The sequence below is a fragment of the Nothobranchius furzeri genome, unplaced genomic scaffold, assembly GCF_043380555.1.
Source record: "Nothobranchius furzeri strain GRZ-AD unplaced genomic scaffold, NfurGRZ-RIMD1 Scf094, whole genome shotgun sequence".
Lineage (NCBI taxonomy): Eukaryota > Metazoa > Chordata > Actinopteri > Cyprinodontiformes > Nothobranchiidae > Nothobranchius > Nothobranchius furzeri.
The window spans coordinates 18,017-30,000 of NW_027223110.1; positions in this window are offsets into that span (position 1 = coordinate 18,017).

Sequence of the window (11,984 nt, forward strand, 5' to 3'; positions counted from 1 at the left end):
CCCCTGTTGCCATGGAGGTCTAAAGGATGACCATTAGTTGTGGTTCTCGCCCCGGGACTTGGGTCAGAGTACAGCCGAAGTGGAGCACTTGTGTCGGACTAGGGAGGCTGTGCCGTGCCCCCTGGAGGTCTAAAGGATGACCAGTAGTTGTGGTTCTCGCCCCGGGACTTGGGTCAGAGTATAGCCCAAGTGGAGCACTTGTGTCGGCCTAGGGAGGCTGTGCCGGGCCCCCTGGAGGTCTAAAGGATGACCATGAGGTCAAAAGGATGACCAGTAGTTGTGGTTCTCGCCCCGGGACTTGGGTCAGAGTATAGCCCAAGTGGAGCACTTGTGTCGGACTAGGGAGGCTGTGCCGTGCCCCCTGGAGGTCTAAAGGATGACCAGTAGTTGTGGTTCTCGCCCCGGGACTTGGGTCAGAGTATAGCCCAAGTGGAGCACTTGTGTCGGACTAGGGAGGCTGTGCCGTGCCCCCTGGAGGTCTAAAGGATGACCAGTAGTTGTGGTTCTCGCCCCGGGACTTGGGTCATAGTATAGCCCAAGTGGAGCACTTGGGTCGGACTAGGGAGGCTGTGTCGTGCCCCCTGGAGGTCTAAAGGATGACCAGTAGTTGTGGTTCTCGCCCCGGGACTTGGGTCAGAGAATAGCCCAAGTGGGACACTTGTGTCGGACTAGGGAGGCTCTGCCGTGCCCCCTGGAGGTCTAAAGGATGACCAGTAGTTGTGGTTCTCGCCCCGGGACTTGGGTCAGAGTATAGCCCAAGTGGAGCACTTGTGTCGGACTAGGGAGGCTGTGCCGTGCCCCCTGGAGGTCTAAAGGATGACCATTAGTTGTGGTTCTCGCCCCGGGACTTGGGTCAGAGTACAGCCCAAGTGGAGCACTTGCGTCGGACTAGGGAGGCTGTGCCGGGCCCCCTGGAGGTCTAAAGGATGACCAGTAGTTGTGGTTCTCGCCCCGGGCCGTGGGTCTGAGTATGGCCCAAGTGGGACACTTGTGTCGGACTAGGGAGGCTCTGCCGTGCCCCCTTGAGGTCTAAAGGATGACCAGTAGTTGTGGTTCTCGCCCCGGGACTTGGGTCATAGTATAGCCCAAGTGGGACACTTGTGTCGGACTAGGGAGGCTCTGCCGTGCCCCCTTGAGGTCTAAAGGATGACCATGAGGTCAAAAGGATGACCAGTAGTTGTGGTTCTCGCCCCGGGACTTGGGTCAGAGTATGGCCCAAGTGGTGCACTTGTGTCGGTCTAGGGAGGCTGTGCCGGTCCCCCTGGAGGTCTAAAGGATGACCAGTAGTTGTGGTTCTCGCCCCGGGACTTGGGTCAGAGTATAGCCCAAGTGGAGCACTTGTGTCGGACTAGGGAGGCTGTGCCGGGCCCCCTGGAGGTCTAAAGGATGACCAGTAGTTGTGGTTCTCACCCCGGGTCGTGGGTCCGAGTCTGGCCCGAGTAGAGCACTTTGATCGGCTACCGGGGGGTGTGCCGTGCCCCCTGGAGGTCTAAAGGATGACCAGTAGTTGTGGTTCTCGCCCCGGGACTTGGGTCAGAGTATAGCCCAAGTGGAGCACTTGTGTCGGCCTAGGGAGGCTGTGCCGGGCCCCCTGGAGATCTAAAGGATGACCATGAGGTCAAAAGGATGACCAGTAGTTGTGGTTCTCGCCCCGGGACTTGGGTCAGAGTATAGCCCAAGTGGAGCACTTGTGTCGGCCTAGGGAGGCTGTGCCGGGCCCCCTGGAGGTCTAAAGGATGACCAGTAGTTGTGGTTCTCGCCCCGGGACTTGGGTCAGAGTATAGCCCAAGTGGAGCACTTGTGTCGGACTAGGGAGGCTGTGCCGGGCCCCCTGGAGGTCTAAAGGATGACCAGTAGTTGTGGTTCTCACCCCGGGTCGTGGGTCCGAGTCTGGCCCGAGTAGAGCACTTTGGTCGGCTACCGGGGGGTGTGCCGTGCCCCCTGGAGGTCTAAAGGATGACCAGTAGTTGTGGTTCTCGCCCCGGGACTTGGGTCAGAGTATAGCCCAAGTGGAGCACTTGTGTCGGCCTAGGGAGGCTGTGCCGGGCCCCCTGGAGATCTAAAGGATGACCATGAGGTCAAAAGGATGACCAGTAGTTGTGGTTCTCGCCCCGGGACTTGGGTCAGAGTATAGCCCAAGTGGAGCACTTGTGTCGGCCTAGGGAGGCTGTGCCGGGCCCCCTGGAGGTCTAAAGGATGACCAGTAGTTGTGGTTCTCGCACCGGGACTTGGGTCAGAGTACAGCCCAAGTGGAGCACTTGTGTCGGTCTAGGGAGGCTGTGCCGGGCCCCCTGGAGGTCTAAAGGATGACCATGAGGTCAAAAGGATGACCAGTAGTTGTGGTTCTCGCCCCGGGACTTGGGTCAGAGTATAGCCCAAGTGGAGCACTTGTGTCGGACTAGGGAGGCTGTGCCGTGCCCCCTGGAGGTCTAAAGGATGACCAGTAGTTGTGGTTCTCGCCCCGGGACTTGGGTCAGAGTATAGCCCAAGTGGAGCACTTGTGTCGGCCTAGGGAGGCTGTGCCGGGCCCCCTGGAGGTCTAAAGGATGACCATGAGGTCAAAAGGATGACCAGTAGTTGTGGTTCTCGCCCCGGGACTTGGGTCAGAGTATAGCCCAAGTGGAGCACTTGTGTCGGACTAGGGAGGCTGTGCCGTGCCCCCTGGAGGTCTAAAGGATGACCAGTAGTTGTGGTTCTCGCCCCGGGACTTGGGTCAGAGTATAGCCCAAGTGGAGCACTTGTGTCGGACTAGGGAGGCTGTGCCGTGCCCCCTGGAGGTCTAAAGGATGACCAGTAGTTGTGGTTCTCGCCCCGGGACTTGGGTCATAGTATAGCCCAAGTGGAGCACTTGGGTCGGACTAGGGAGGCTGTGTCGTGCCCCCTGGAGGTCTAAAGGATGACCAGTAGTTGTGGTTCTCGCCCCGGGACTTGGGTCAGAGAATAGCCCAAGTGGGACACTTGTGTCGGACTAGGGAGGCTCTGCCGTGCCCCCTGGAGGTCTAAAGGATGACCAGTAGTTGTGGTTCTCGCCCCGGGACTTGGGTCAGAGTATAGCCCAAGTGGAGCACTTGTGTCGGACTAGGGAGGCTGTGCCGTGCCCCCTGGAGGTCTAAAGGATGACCATTAGTTGTGGTTCTCGCCCCGGGACTTGGGTCAGAGTACAGCCCAAGTGGAGCACTTGCGTCGGACTAGGGAGGCTGTGCCGGGCCCCCTGGAGGTCTAAAGGATGACCAGTAGTTGTGGTTCTCGCCCCGGGCCGTGGGTCTGAGTATGGCCCAAGTGGGACACTTGTGTCGGACTAGGGAGGCTCTGCCGTGCCCCCTTGAGGTCTAAAGGATGACCAGTAGTTGTGGTTCTCGCCCCGGGACTTGGGTCATAGTATAGCCCAAGTGGGACACTTGTGTCGGACTAGGGAGGCTCTGCCGTGCCCCCTTGAGGTCTAAAGGATGACCATGAGGTCAAAAGGATGACCAGTAGTTGTGGTTCTCGCCCCGGGACTTGGGTCAGAGTATGGTCCAAGTGGTGCACTTGTGTCGGTCTAGGGAGGCTGTGCCGGTCCCCCTGGAGGTCTAAAGGATGACCAGTAGTTGTGGTTCTCGCCCCGGGACTTGGGTCAGAGTATAGCCCAAGTGGAGCACTTGTGTCGGACTAGGGAGGCTGTGCCGGGCCCCCTGGAGGTCTAAAGGATGACCAGTAGTTGTGGTTCTCACCCCGGGTCGTGGGTCCGAGTCTGGCCCGAGTAGAGCACTTTGGTCGGCTACCGGGGGGTGTGCCGTGCCCCCTGGAGGTCTAAAGGATGACCAGTAGTTGTGGTTCTCGCCCCGGGACTTGGGTCAGAGTATAGCCCAAGTGGAGCACTTGTGTCGGCCTAGGGAGGCTGTGCCGGGCCCCCTGGAGATCTAAAGGATGACCATGAGGTCAAAAGGATGACCAGTAGTTGTGGTTCTCGCCCCGGGACTTGGGTCAGAGTATAGCCCAAGTGGAGCACTTGTGTCGGCCTAGGGAGGCTGTGCCGGGCCCCCTGGAGGTCTAAAGGATGACCAGTAGTTGTGGTTCTCGCACCGGGACTTGGGTCAGAGTACAGCCCAAGTGGAGCACTTGTGTCGGTCTAGGGAGGCTGTGCCGGGCCCCCTGGAGGTCTAAAGGATGACCAGTAGTTGTGGTTCTCGCCCCGGGCCGTGGGTCTGAGTATGGCCCAAGTGGGGCACTTGCGTCGGACTGGGGAGGCTCTGCCGCGCCCCCTGGAGGTCAAAAGGATGACCAGTAGTTGTGGTTCTCACCCCGGGTCGTGGGTCCGAGTCTGGCCCGAGTAGAGCACTTTGGTCGGCTACCGGGGGGTGTGCCGTGCCCCCTGGAGCCATGGGAGTGAGCTCCAGCAGACTGGTATTTTTCGGAGAACCAGGCCCACACTCCTCAGACTTTGTGCCCAGGGACAGGCCACCAAAATCGGCCGCGGCTCGTGCACTTTGCCCCTGCGTTTCTCCCAGAACCAGAGCCGGAAAAATCCCAAAATTGATGCCCAGAGATAGTCGACTCTGCCTGGAATAGATTGCCACCCAAACCCGCCAACTCACGCTGGTTTTCCGATGGCCTCACCTACTAACCCGAGCATGGTCATCGCTCGCACCTTCCAAAACCTCCAGGGGCGCAGGCACTTTTCATTTACTGGCCATAAGGCCGACCGCCTTAAGCGTTAAGCGATAAGCGAAAGGCTTAGTTTGGACTTAGTTTTTGGAGCGACGAGGTCGCCGTTTTGTCAATTCTGAACCGATTTTCACGCGGTTTTCGACTGCCTGCGCCTGGGGAGCCGCCCAGAAGCCCCAGGCAGTGTTCTGGGTGGACTTCCGGACCGGTCCGGACCCGGTACCGGCCGGGGGAACCGCACCACGCCTCTCGGGCGTTTCTACACCGATTTTCGCGGGGTTTTCGACTGCATAGACGGGGCCACCTGCTGCAGGGCCCGAGGGAGGGCCTTACTGAGCTGGGTCCGACGCAGGGCCCGGTTCCTGGAGCCCGCTGGGGGGGGGGGGGGGTTCTCTAAGGCTCACGGCGGGCTGCTGAGGGGCCGGATCGGATGCAGACAGGCGCTCCTCTGCCCAGGTCTTTGCTCCCCTGCCCCACTAGGAATGGAAGACACACTGCCAACAGCTTCTGGAGGGTGATGGGCCCTGCTGCAGACCAGGTCCGACCCAGGTTTCAGCTATCCCACCCCGCAGGGACTTAAAGACACACTGCCATCAGCTTCTGGAGGCTGCTGAGCTCTACTATAGAGCAGGTCCGACCCAGGTTTCAGCTCCTGCAGCCCACTAGGACTTAAACACACACTGCCATCAGCGTCTGGATGGTGATGGGCCCTGCTGCAGACCAGGTCCGACCCAGGTTTCAGCTATCCCACCCCGCAGGGACTTAAAGACACACTGCCATCAGCTTCTGGAGGCTGCTGAGCTCTACTATAGAGCAGGTCCGACCCAGGTTTCAGCTCCTGCAGCCCACTAGGACTTAAACACACACTGCCATCAGCGTCTGGATGGTGATGGGCCCTGCTGCAGACCAGGTCCGACCCAGGTATCAGCTCCTGCACCCCGCAGGGAATTGAAGACACACTGCCATCAGCTTCTGGAGGCTGCTGAGCTCTGCTATAGACCAGGTCCGACCCAGGTTTCAGCTCCTGCACCCCGCAGGGAACTAAACACACACTGCCATCTGCAACTGGAGGCTGCTGAGCCCTGCTGCAGACCAGGTCCGACCCAGGTTATGGCTCTCCCACCCCCCTGGGACTTAAACACACACAGCCATCAGCTTCTGGATGGTGATGGGCCCTGCTGCAGACCAGGTCCGACCCAGGTTTCAGCTCCTCAACCCCGCAGGGACTTAAACCCACACCGCCATCAGCTTCTGGAGGGTGATGGGCCCTGCTGCGGGCCAGGTCCGACCCAGGTTTCAGCTCTCCCACCCCGCAGGGACTTAAACACACACAGCCATCAGCTTCTGGGGGCTGCTGAGCCCTGCTGCAGACCAGGTCCGACCCAGGTTTCAGCTCTCCCACCCCGCAGGGTCTTTAACACACACACTGCCATCAGCTGCTGGAGGCTGCTGAGCTCCGCTATAGACCAGGTCCGACCCAGGTTTCTGCTCCTGCACCCCGCAGGGAATGAAAGACACACTGCCATCAGCTTCTGGAGGCTGCTGAGCCCTGCTGCAGACCAGGTCCGACCCAGGTATCGGCTCTCCAACCAGGCAGAGACTTAAACACACACACACACACACACACTGCCATCAGCTTCTGGGGGCTGCTGAGCTCTGCTGTAGACCGGGTCCGACCCAGGTTTCTGCTCCTCCACCCCGCAGGGACTTAAACACACACTGCCACCAGCTTCTGGAGGGTGATGGGCCCTGCTTTAGACCAGGTCTGACCCGGGATATAGCTCTCCCACCCCGCAGGGACTTAAACACTCACTGCCATCAGCTGCTGGAGGCTGCCGAGCTCTGCTGCAGACCAGGTCCCACCCAGGTTTCTGCTCCTGCACCCCGCAGGGACTTAAACACACACTGCCACCAGCTTCTGGAGGGTGATGGGCCCTGCTGTGGACCAGGTCCGACCCGGATATCAGCTCTCCCACCAGGCAGGGACTTAAACACACACTGCAATCAGCTGCTGGAGGCTGCTGAGCTCTACTATAGACCAGGTCCGACCCAGGTTTCAGCTCTCCCACCAGGCAGTGACTTAAAGACACACTGCCATCAGCTGCTGGAGGCTGCTGAGCTCTTCTATAGACCAGGTCCGACCCAGGTTTCAGCTCTCACACCAGGCAGGGACTTAAACACACACTGCCATCAGCTGCTGGAGGCTGCTGAGCTCTGCTATAGACCAGGTCCGACCCAGGTTTCAGCTCTCCCACCAGGCAGGGACTTAAAGACACACTGCCATCAGCTGCTGGAGGCTGCCGAGCCCTGCTGCAGACCATGTCCGACCCAGGTTTCAGCTCTCCCACCAGGCAGGGACTTAGAGGCACGCTGCCATCAGCTTCTGGAGGCTGCTGAGCTCTGCCATAGACCAGGTCCGACCGAGGTTTCAGCTCTCCCACCCCGCAGGGACTTAAACACACACTGCCATCAGCTGCTGGAGGCTGCTGAGCTCTGCTATAGACCAGGTCCGACCCGGGATATAGCTCTCCCACCCCGCAGGGACTTAAACACACACTGCCATCAGCTGCTGGAGGCTGCTGAGCTCTTCTATAGACCAGGTCCGACCCAGGTTTCAGCTCTCCCACCCCGCAGGGACTTGAACACACACTGCCATCAGCTTCTGGAGGCTGCTGAGCTCTGCTATAGACCAGGTCCGACCCAGGTTTCTGCTCCTCCACCCCGCAGGGAATTAAAGACACACTGCCATCAGCTTCTGGATGGTGATGGGCCCTGCTGCAGACCAAGTCCGACCCGGGTTACAGCTCTCCCACCAGGCAGGGAATTAAACACACACTGCCATCAGCTGCTGGAGGCTGCTGAGCTCCGCTATAGACCAGGTCCGACCCGGGTTCCTGCTCCTGCACCCCGCAGGGACCAAAACACACACACTGCCATCAGCTTCTGGAGGCTGCTGAGCTCTTCTATAGACCAGGTCCGACCCAGGTTTCAGCTCTCCCACCAGGCAGGGACTTAAACACACACTGCCATCACCTTCTGCTGGCTGCTGAGCTCTGCTGCAGACCAGGTCCGACCCAGGTTTCAGCTCCTGCACCCCGCAGGGAACTAAACACACACTGCCGTCACCTTCTGCTGGCTGCTGAGCCCTGCTGCAGACCAGGTCCGACCCAGGTTTCAGCTCCTGCACCCCGCAGTGGATTAAAGACACACTGCCATCAGGTTCTGGAGGCTGCTGAGCTCTGCTGCAGACCAGGTCCGACCCAGGTTATGGCTCTCCCACCCCGCAGGGACTTAAACACACACCGCCGTCAGCTTCTGGATGGTGATGGGCCCTGCTGCAGACCAGGTCCGACCCACGTTTCAGCTCTCCCACCCCGCAGGGGATGAAACACACACTGCCATCAGCTTCTGGAGGCTGCTGAGCTCTGCTAAAGACCAGGTCCGACCCAGCTTTCAGCTCTCCCACCAGGCAGGGAGTTAAAGACACACTGTCATCGGCTTCTGGAGGGTGCTGAGCCCTGCTGCACACCAAGTCTGACCCAGGTTTCAGCTCATCCACCCCGCAGGGACCTAAACACACACTGCCATCAGCTTCTGAGTGGTAATGGGCCCTGCTGCAGACCAGGTCCGACCCAGGTTTCAGCTCCTCCACCCCGCCATCACCAGCTGGAGGCTGGCTGCTGCTCCTGCACCCTGCCATCAGCTGCTGGAGGCTTCTGTTCCTCCACCCCGCCATCAGCAGCTGGAGGCTGGCTGCTGGAGGCTGGCTGCTGCTCCTCCACCCCGCCATCACCAGCTGGAGGCTGGTTGCAGCTCCTGCACCCCGCCATCAGCTGCTGGAGGCTGCCTGCAGCCCCTGCACCCCGCCATCAGCTGCTGGAGGCTGGCTGCAGCTCCTGCACACCGCCATCAGCTGCTGGAGGCTGCCTGCAGCTCCTGCACCCCGCCATCAGCTGCTGGAGGCTGGCTGCTGCTCCTGCACCCCGCCAGCAGCTGCTGGAGGCTGGCTGCTGCTCCTCCACCCAACCATCAGCTGCTGGACGCTGGCTGCTGCTCCTGCACCCCGCCATCAGCTGCTGGAGGCTGGCTGCTGCTCCTCCACCACCCAACCATCAGCTGCTGGACGCTGGCTGCAGCTCCTCCACCCCGCCATCAGCTGCTGGTGGCTGGCTGCAGCTCCTTCACCCCGCCATCAGCTGCTGGTGGCTGGCTGCAGCTCCTTCACCCCGCCATCACCAGCTGGAGGCTGGCTGCTGCTCCTGCACCCCGCCATCAGCTGCTGGAGGCTGCCTGCAGCTCCTGCGCCCCGCCATCAGCTGCTGGAGGCTGGCTGCTGCTCCTGCACCCTGCCATCAGCTGTTCGAGGCTGGCTGCAGCTCCTCCACCCCACCATCACCAGCTGGAGGCTGGTTGCAGCTCCTGCACCCCGTCATCAGCAGCTGGAGGCTGCCTGCTGCTCCTGCACCCCGCCATCAGCTGCTGGAGGCTGCCTGCAGCTCCTGCACCCCGCCATCATTTGCTGGAGGCTGGCTGCAGCTCCTGCAACCCGCCATCAGCTGCTGGAGGCTGGCTGCTGCTCCTCCACCCCACCATGACCTGCTGGAGGCTGGCTGCAGCTCCTTCACACCGCCATCAGCTGATGGATGCTGGCTGAACGCTGGAGGCTGGCTGCTGCTCCCACACACCGCCATCAGCTCCTGGAGGCTGGCTGGCTGCTGGAGGCTGTCTGCTGCTGCTCCTCCACCCCGCCATCACCAGCTGGAGGCTGGCTGCTGGAGGCTGGCTGCAGCTCCTGCACCCCACCATCAGCTGCTGGAGGCTGGCTTCTGCTCCTCCACCCCGCCATCAGCTGCTGGGGGCTGGCTGCTGGAGGCTGGCTGCAGCTCCTCCACCCCGCCATCACCAGCTGGAGGCTGGTTGCAGCTCCTGCACCCCGCCATCAGCTGCTGGAGGCTGCCTGCTGCTCCTGCACCCCGCCATCAGCTGCTGGAGGCTGCCTGCACCTCCTGCACCCCGCCATCAGCTGCTGGAGGCTGGCTTCTGCTCCTCCACCCCGCCATCAGCTGATGGAGGCTGCCTGCTTCTCCACCCCGCCATCACTAGCTGGAGGCTGGCTGCTGGAGGCTGGCTGCAGCTCCTCCACCCCGCCATCAGCTGCTGGAGGCTGCCTGCAGCTCCTGCACCCCGCCATCACCAGCTGGAGGCTGGCTTCTGCTCCTCCACCCCGCCATCAGCTGATGGAGGCTGCCTGCTTCTCCACCCCGCCATCACTAGCTGGAGGCTGGCTGCTGGAGGCTGGCTGCAGCTCCTCCACCCCGCCATCAGCTGCTGGAGGCTGGCTGCTGCTCCTGCACCCCGCCATCAGCTGCTGGAGGCTGGCTGCTGCTCCTCCACCCAACCATCAGCTGCTGGACGCTGGCTGCAGCTCCTCCACCCCACCATCAGCTGCTGGACGCTGGCTGCAGCTCCTCCACCCCGCCATCAGCTGCTGGAGGCTGCCTGCAGCTCCTGCACCCCGCCATCAGCTGCTGGAGGCTGCCTGCAGCTCCTGCACCCCGCCATCAGCTGCTGGTGGCTGGCTGCAGCTCCTTCACCCCGCCATCACCAGCTGGAGGCTGGCTGCTGCTCCTGCACCCCGCCATCAGCTGCTGGAGGCTGCCTGCAGCTCCTGCGCCCCGCCATCAGCTGCTGGAGGCTGGCTGCTGCTCCTGCACCCTGCCATCAGCTGTTCGAGGCTGGCTGCAGCTCCTCCACCCCACCATCACCAGCTGGAGGCTGGTTGCAGCTCCTGCACCCCGTCATCAGCAGCTGGAGGCTGCCTGCTGCTCCTGCACCCCGCCATCAGCTGCTGGAGGCTGCCTGCAGCTCCTGCACCCCGCCATCATTTGCTGGAGGCTGGCTGCAGCTCCTGCAACCCGCCATCAGCTGCTGGAGGCTGGCTGCTGCTCCTCCACCCCACCATGACCTGCTGGAGGCTGGCTGCAGCTCCTTCACACCGCCATCAGCTGATGGATGCTGGCTGAACGCTGGAGGCTGGCTGCTGCTCCCACACACCGCCATCAGCTCCTGGAGGCTGGCTGGCTGCTGGAGGCTGTCTGCTGCTGCTCCTCCACCCCGCCATCACCAGCTGGAGGCTGGCTGCTGGAGGCTGGCTGCAGCTCCTGCACCCCACCATCAGCTGCTGGAGGCTGGCTTCTGCTCCTCCACCCCGCCATCAGCTGCTGGGGGCTGGCTGCTGGAGGCTGGCTGCAGCTCCTCCACCCCGCCATCACCAGCTGGAGGCTGGTTGCAGCTCCTGCACCCCGCCATCAGCTGCTGGAGGCTGCCTGCTGCTCCTGCACCCCGCCATCAGCTGCTGGAGGCTGCCTGCACCTCCTGCACCCCGCCATCAGCTGCTGGAGGCTGGCTTCTGCTCCTCCACCCCGCCATCAGCTGATGGAGGCTGCCTGCTTCTCCACCCCGCCATCACTAGCTGGAGGCTGGCTGCTGGAGGCTGGCTGCAGCTCCTCCACCCCGCCATCAGCTGCTGGAGGCTGCCTGCAGCTCCTGCACCCCGCCATCACCAGCTGGAGGCTGGCTTCTGCTCCTCCACCCCGCCATCAGCTGATGGAGGCTGCCTGCTTCTCCACCCCGCCATCACTAGCTGGAGGCTGGCTGCTGGAGGCTGGCTGCAGCTCCTCCACCCCGCCATCAGCTGCTGGAGGCTGGCTGCTGCTCCTGCACCCCGCCATCAGCTGCTGGAGGCTGGCTGCTGCTCCTCCACCCAACCATCAGCTGCTGGACGCTGGCTGCAGCTCCTCCACCCCACCATCAGCTGCTGGACGCTGGCTGCAGCTCCTCCACCCCGCCATCAGCTGCTGGAGGCTGCCTGCAGCTCCTGCACCCCGCCATCAGCTGCTGGAGGCTGCCTGCAGCTCCTGCACCCCGCCATCACCAGCTGGAGGCTGGCTTCTGCTCCTCCACCCCGCCATCAGCTGATGGAGGCTGCCTGCTTCTCCACCCCGCCATCACTAGCTGGAGGCTGGCTGCTGGAGGCTGGCTGCTGCTCCTCCACCCAACCATCAGCTGCTGGACGCTGGCTGCAGCTCCTCCACCCCACCATCAGCTGCTGGACGCTGGCTGCAGCTCCTGCACCCCGCCATCAGCTGCTGGAGGCTGGCTTCTGCTCCTCCACCCCGCCATCAGCTGCTGGAGGCTGCCTGCTGCTCCTGCACCCCGCCATCAGCTGCTGGAGGCTGGCTGCTGCTCCTGCACCCCGCCATCAGCTGCTGGAGGCTGGCTGCTGGAGGCTGGCTGCAGCTCCTCCACCCCACCATCAGCTGCTGGACGCTGGCTGCAGC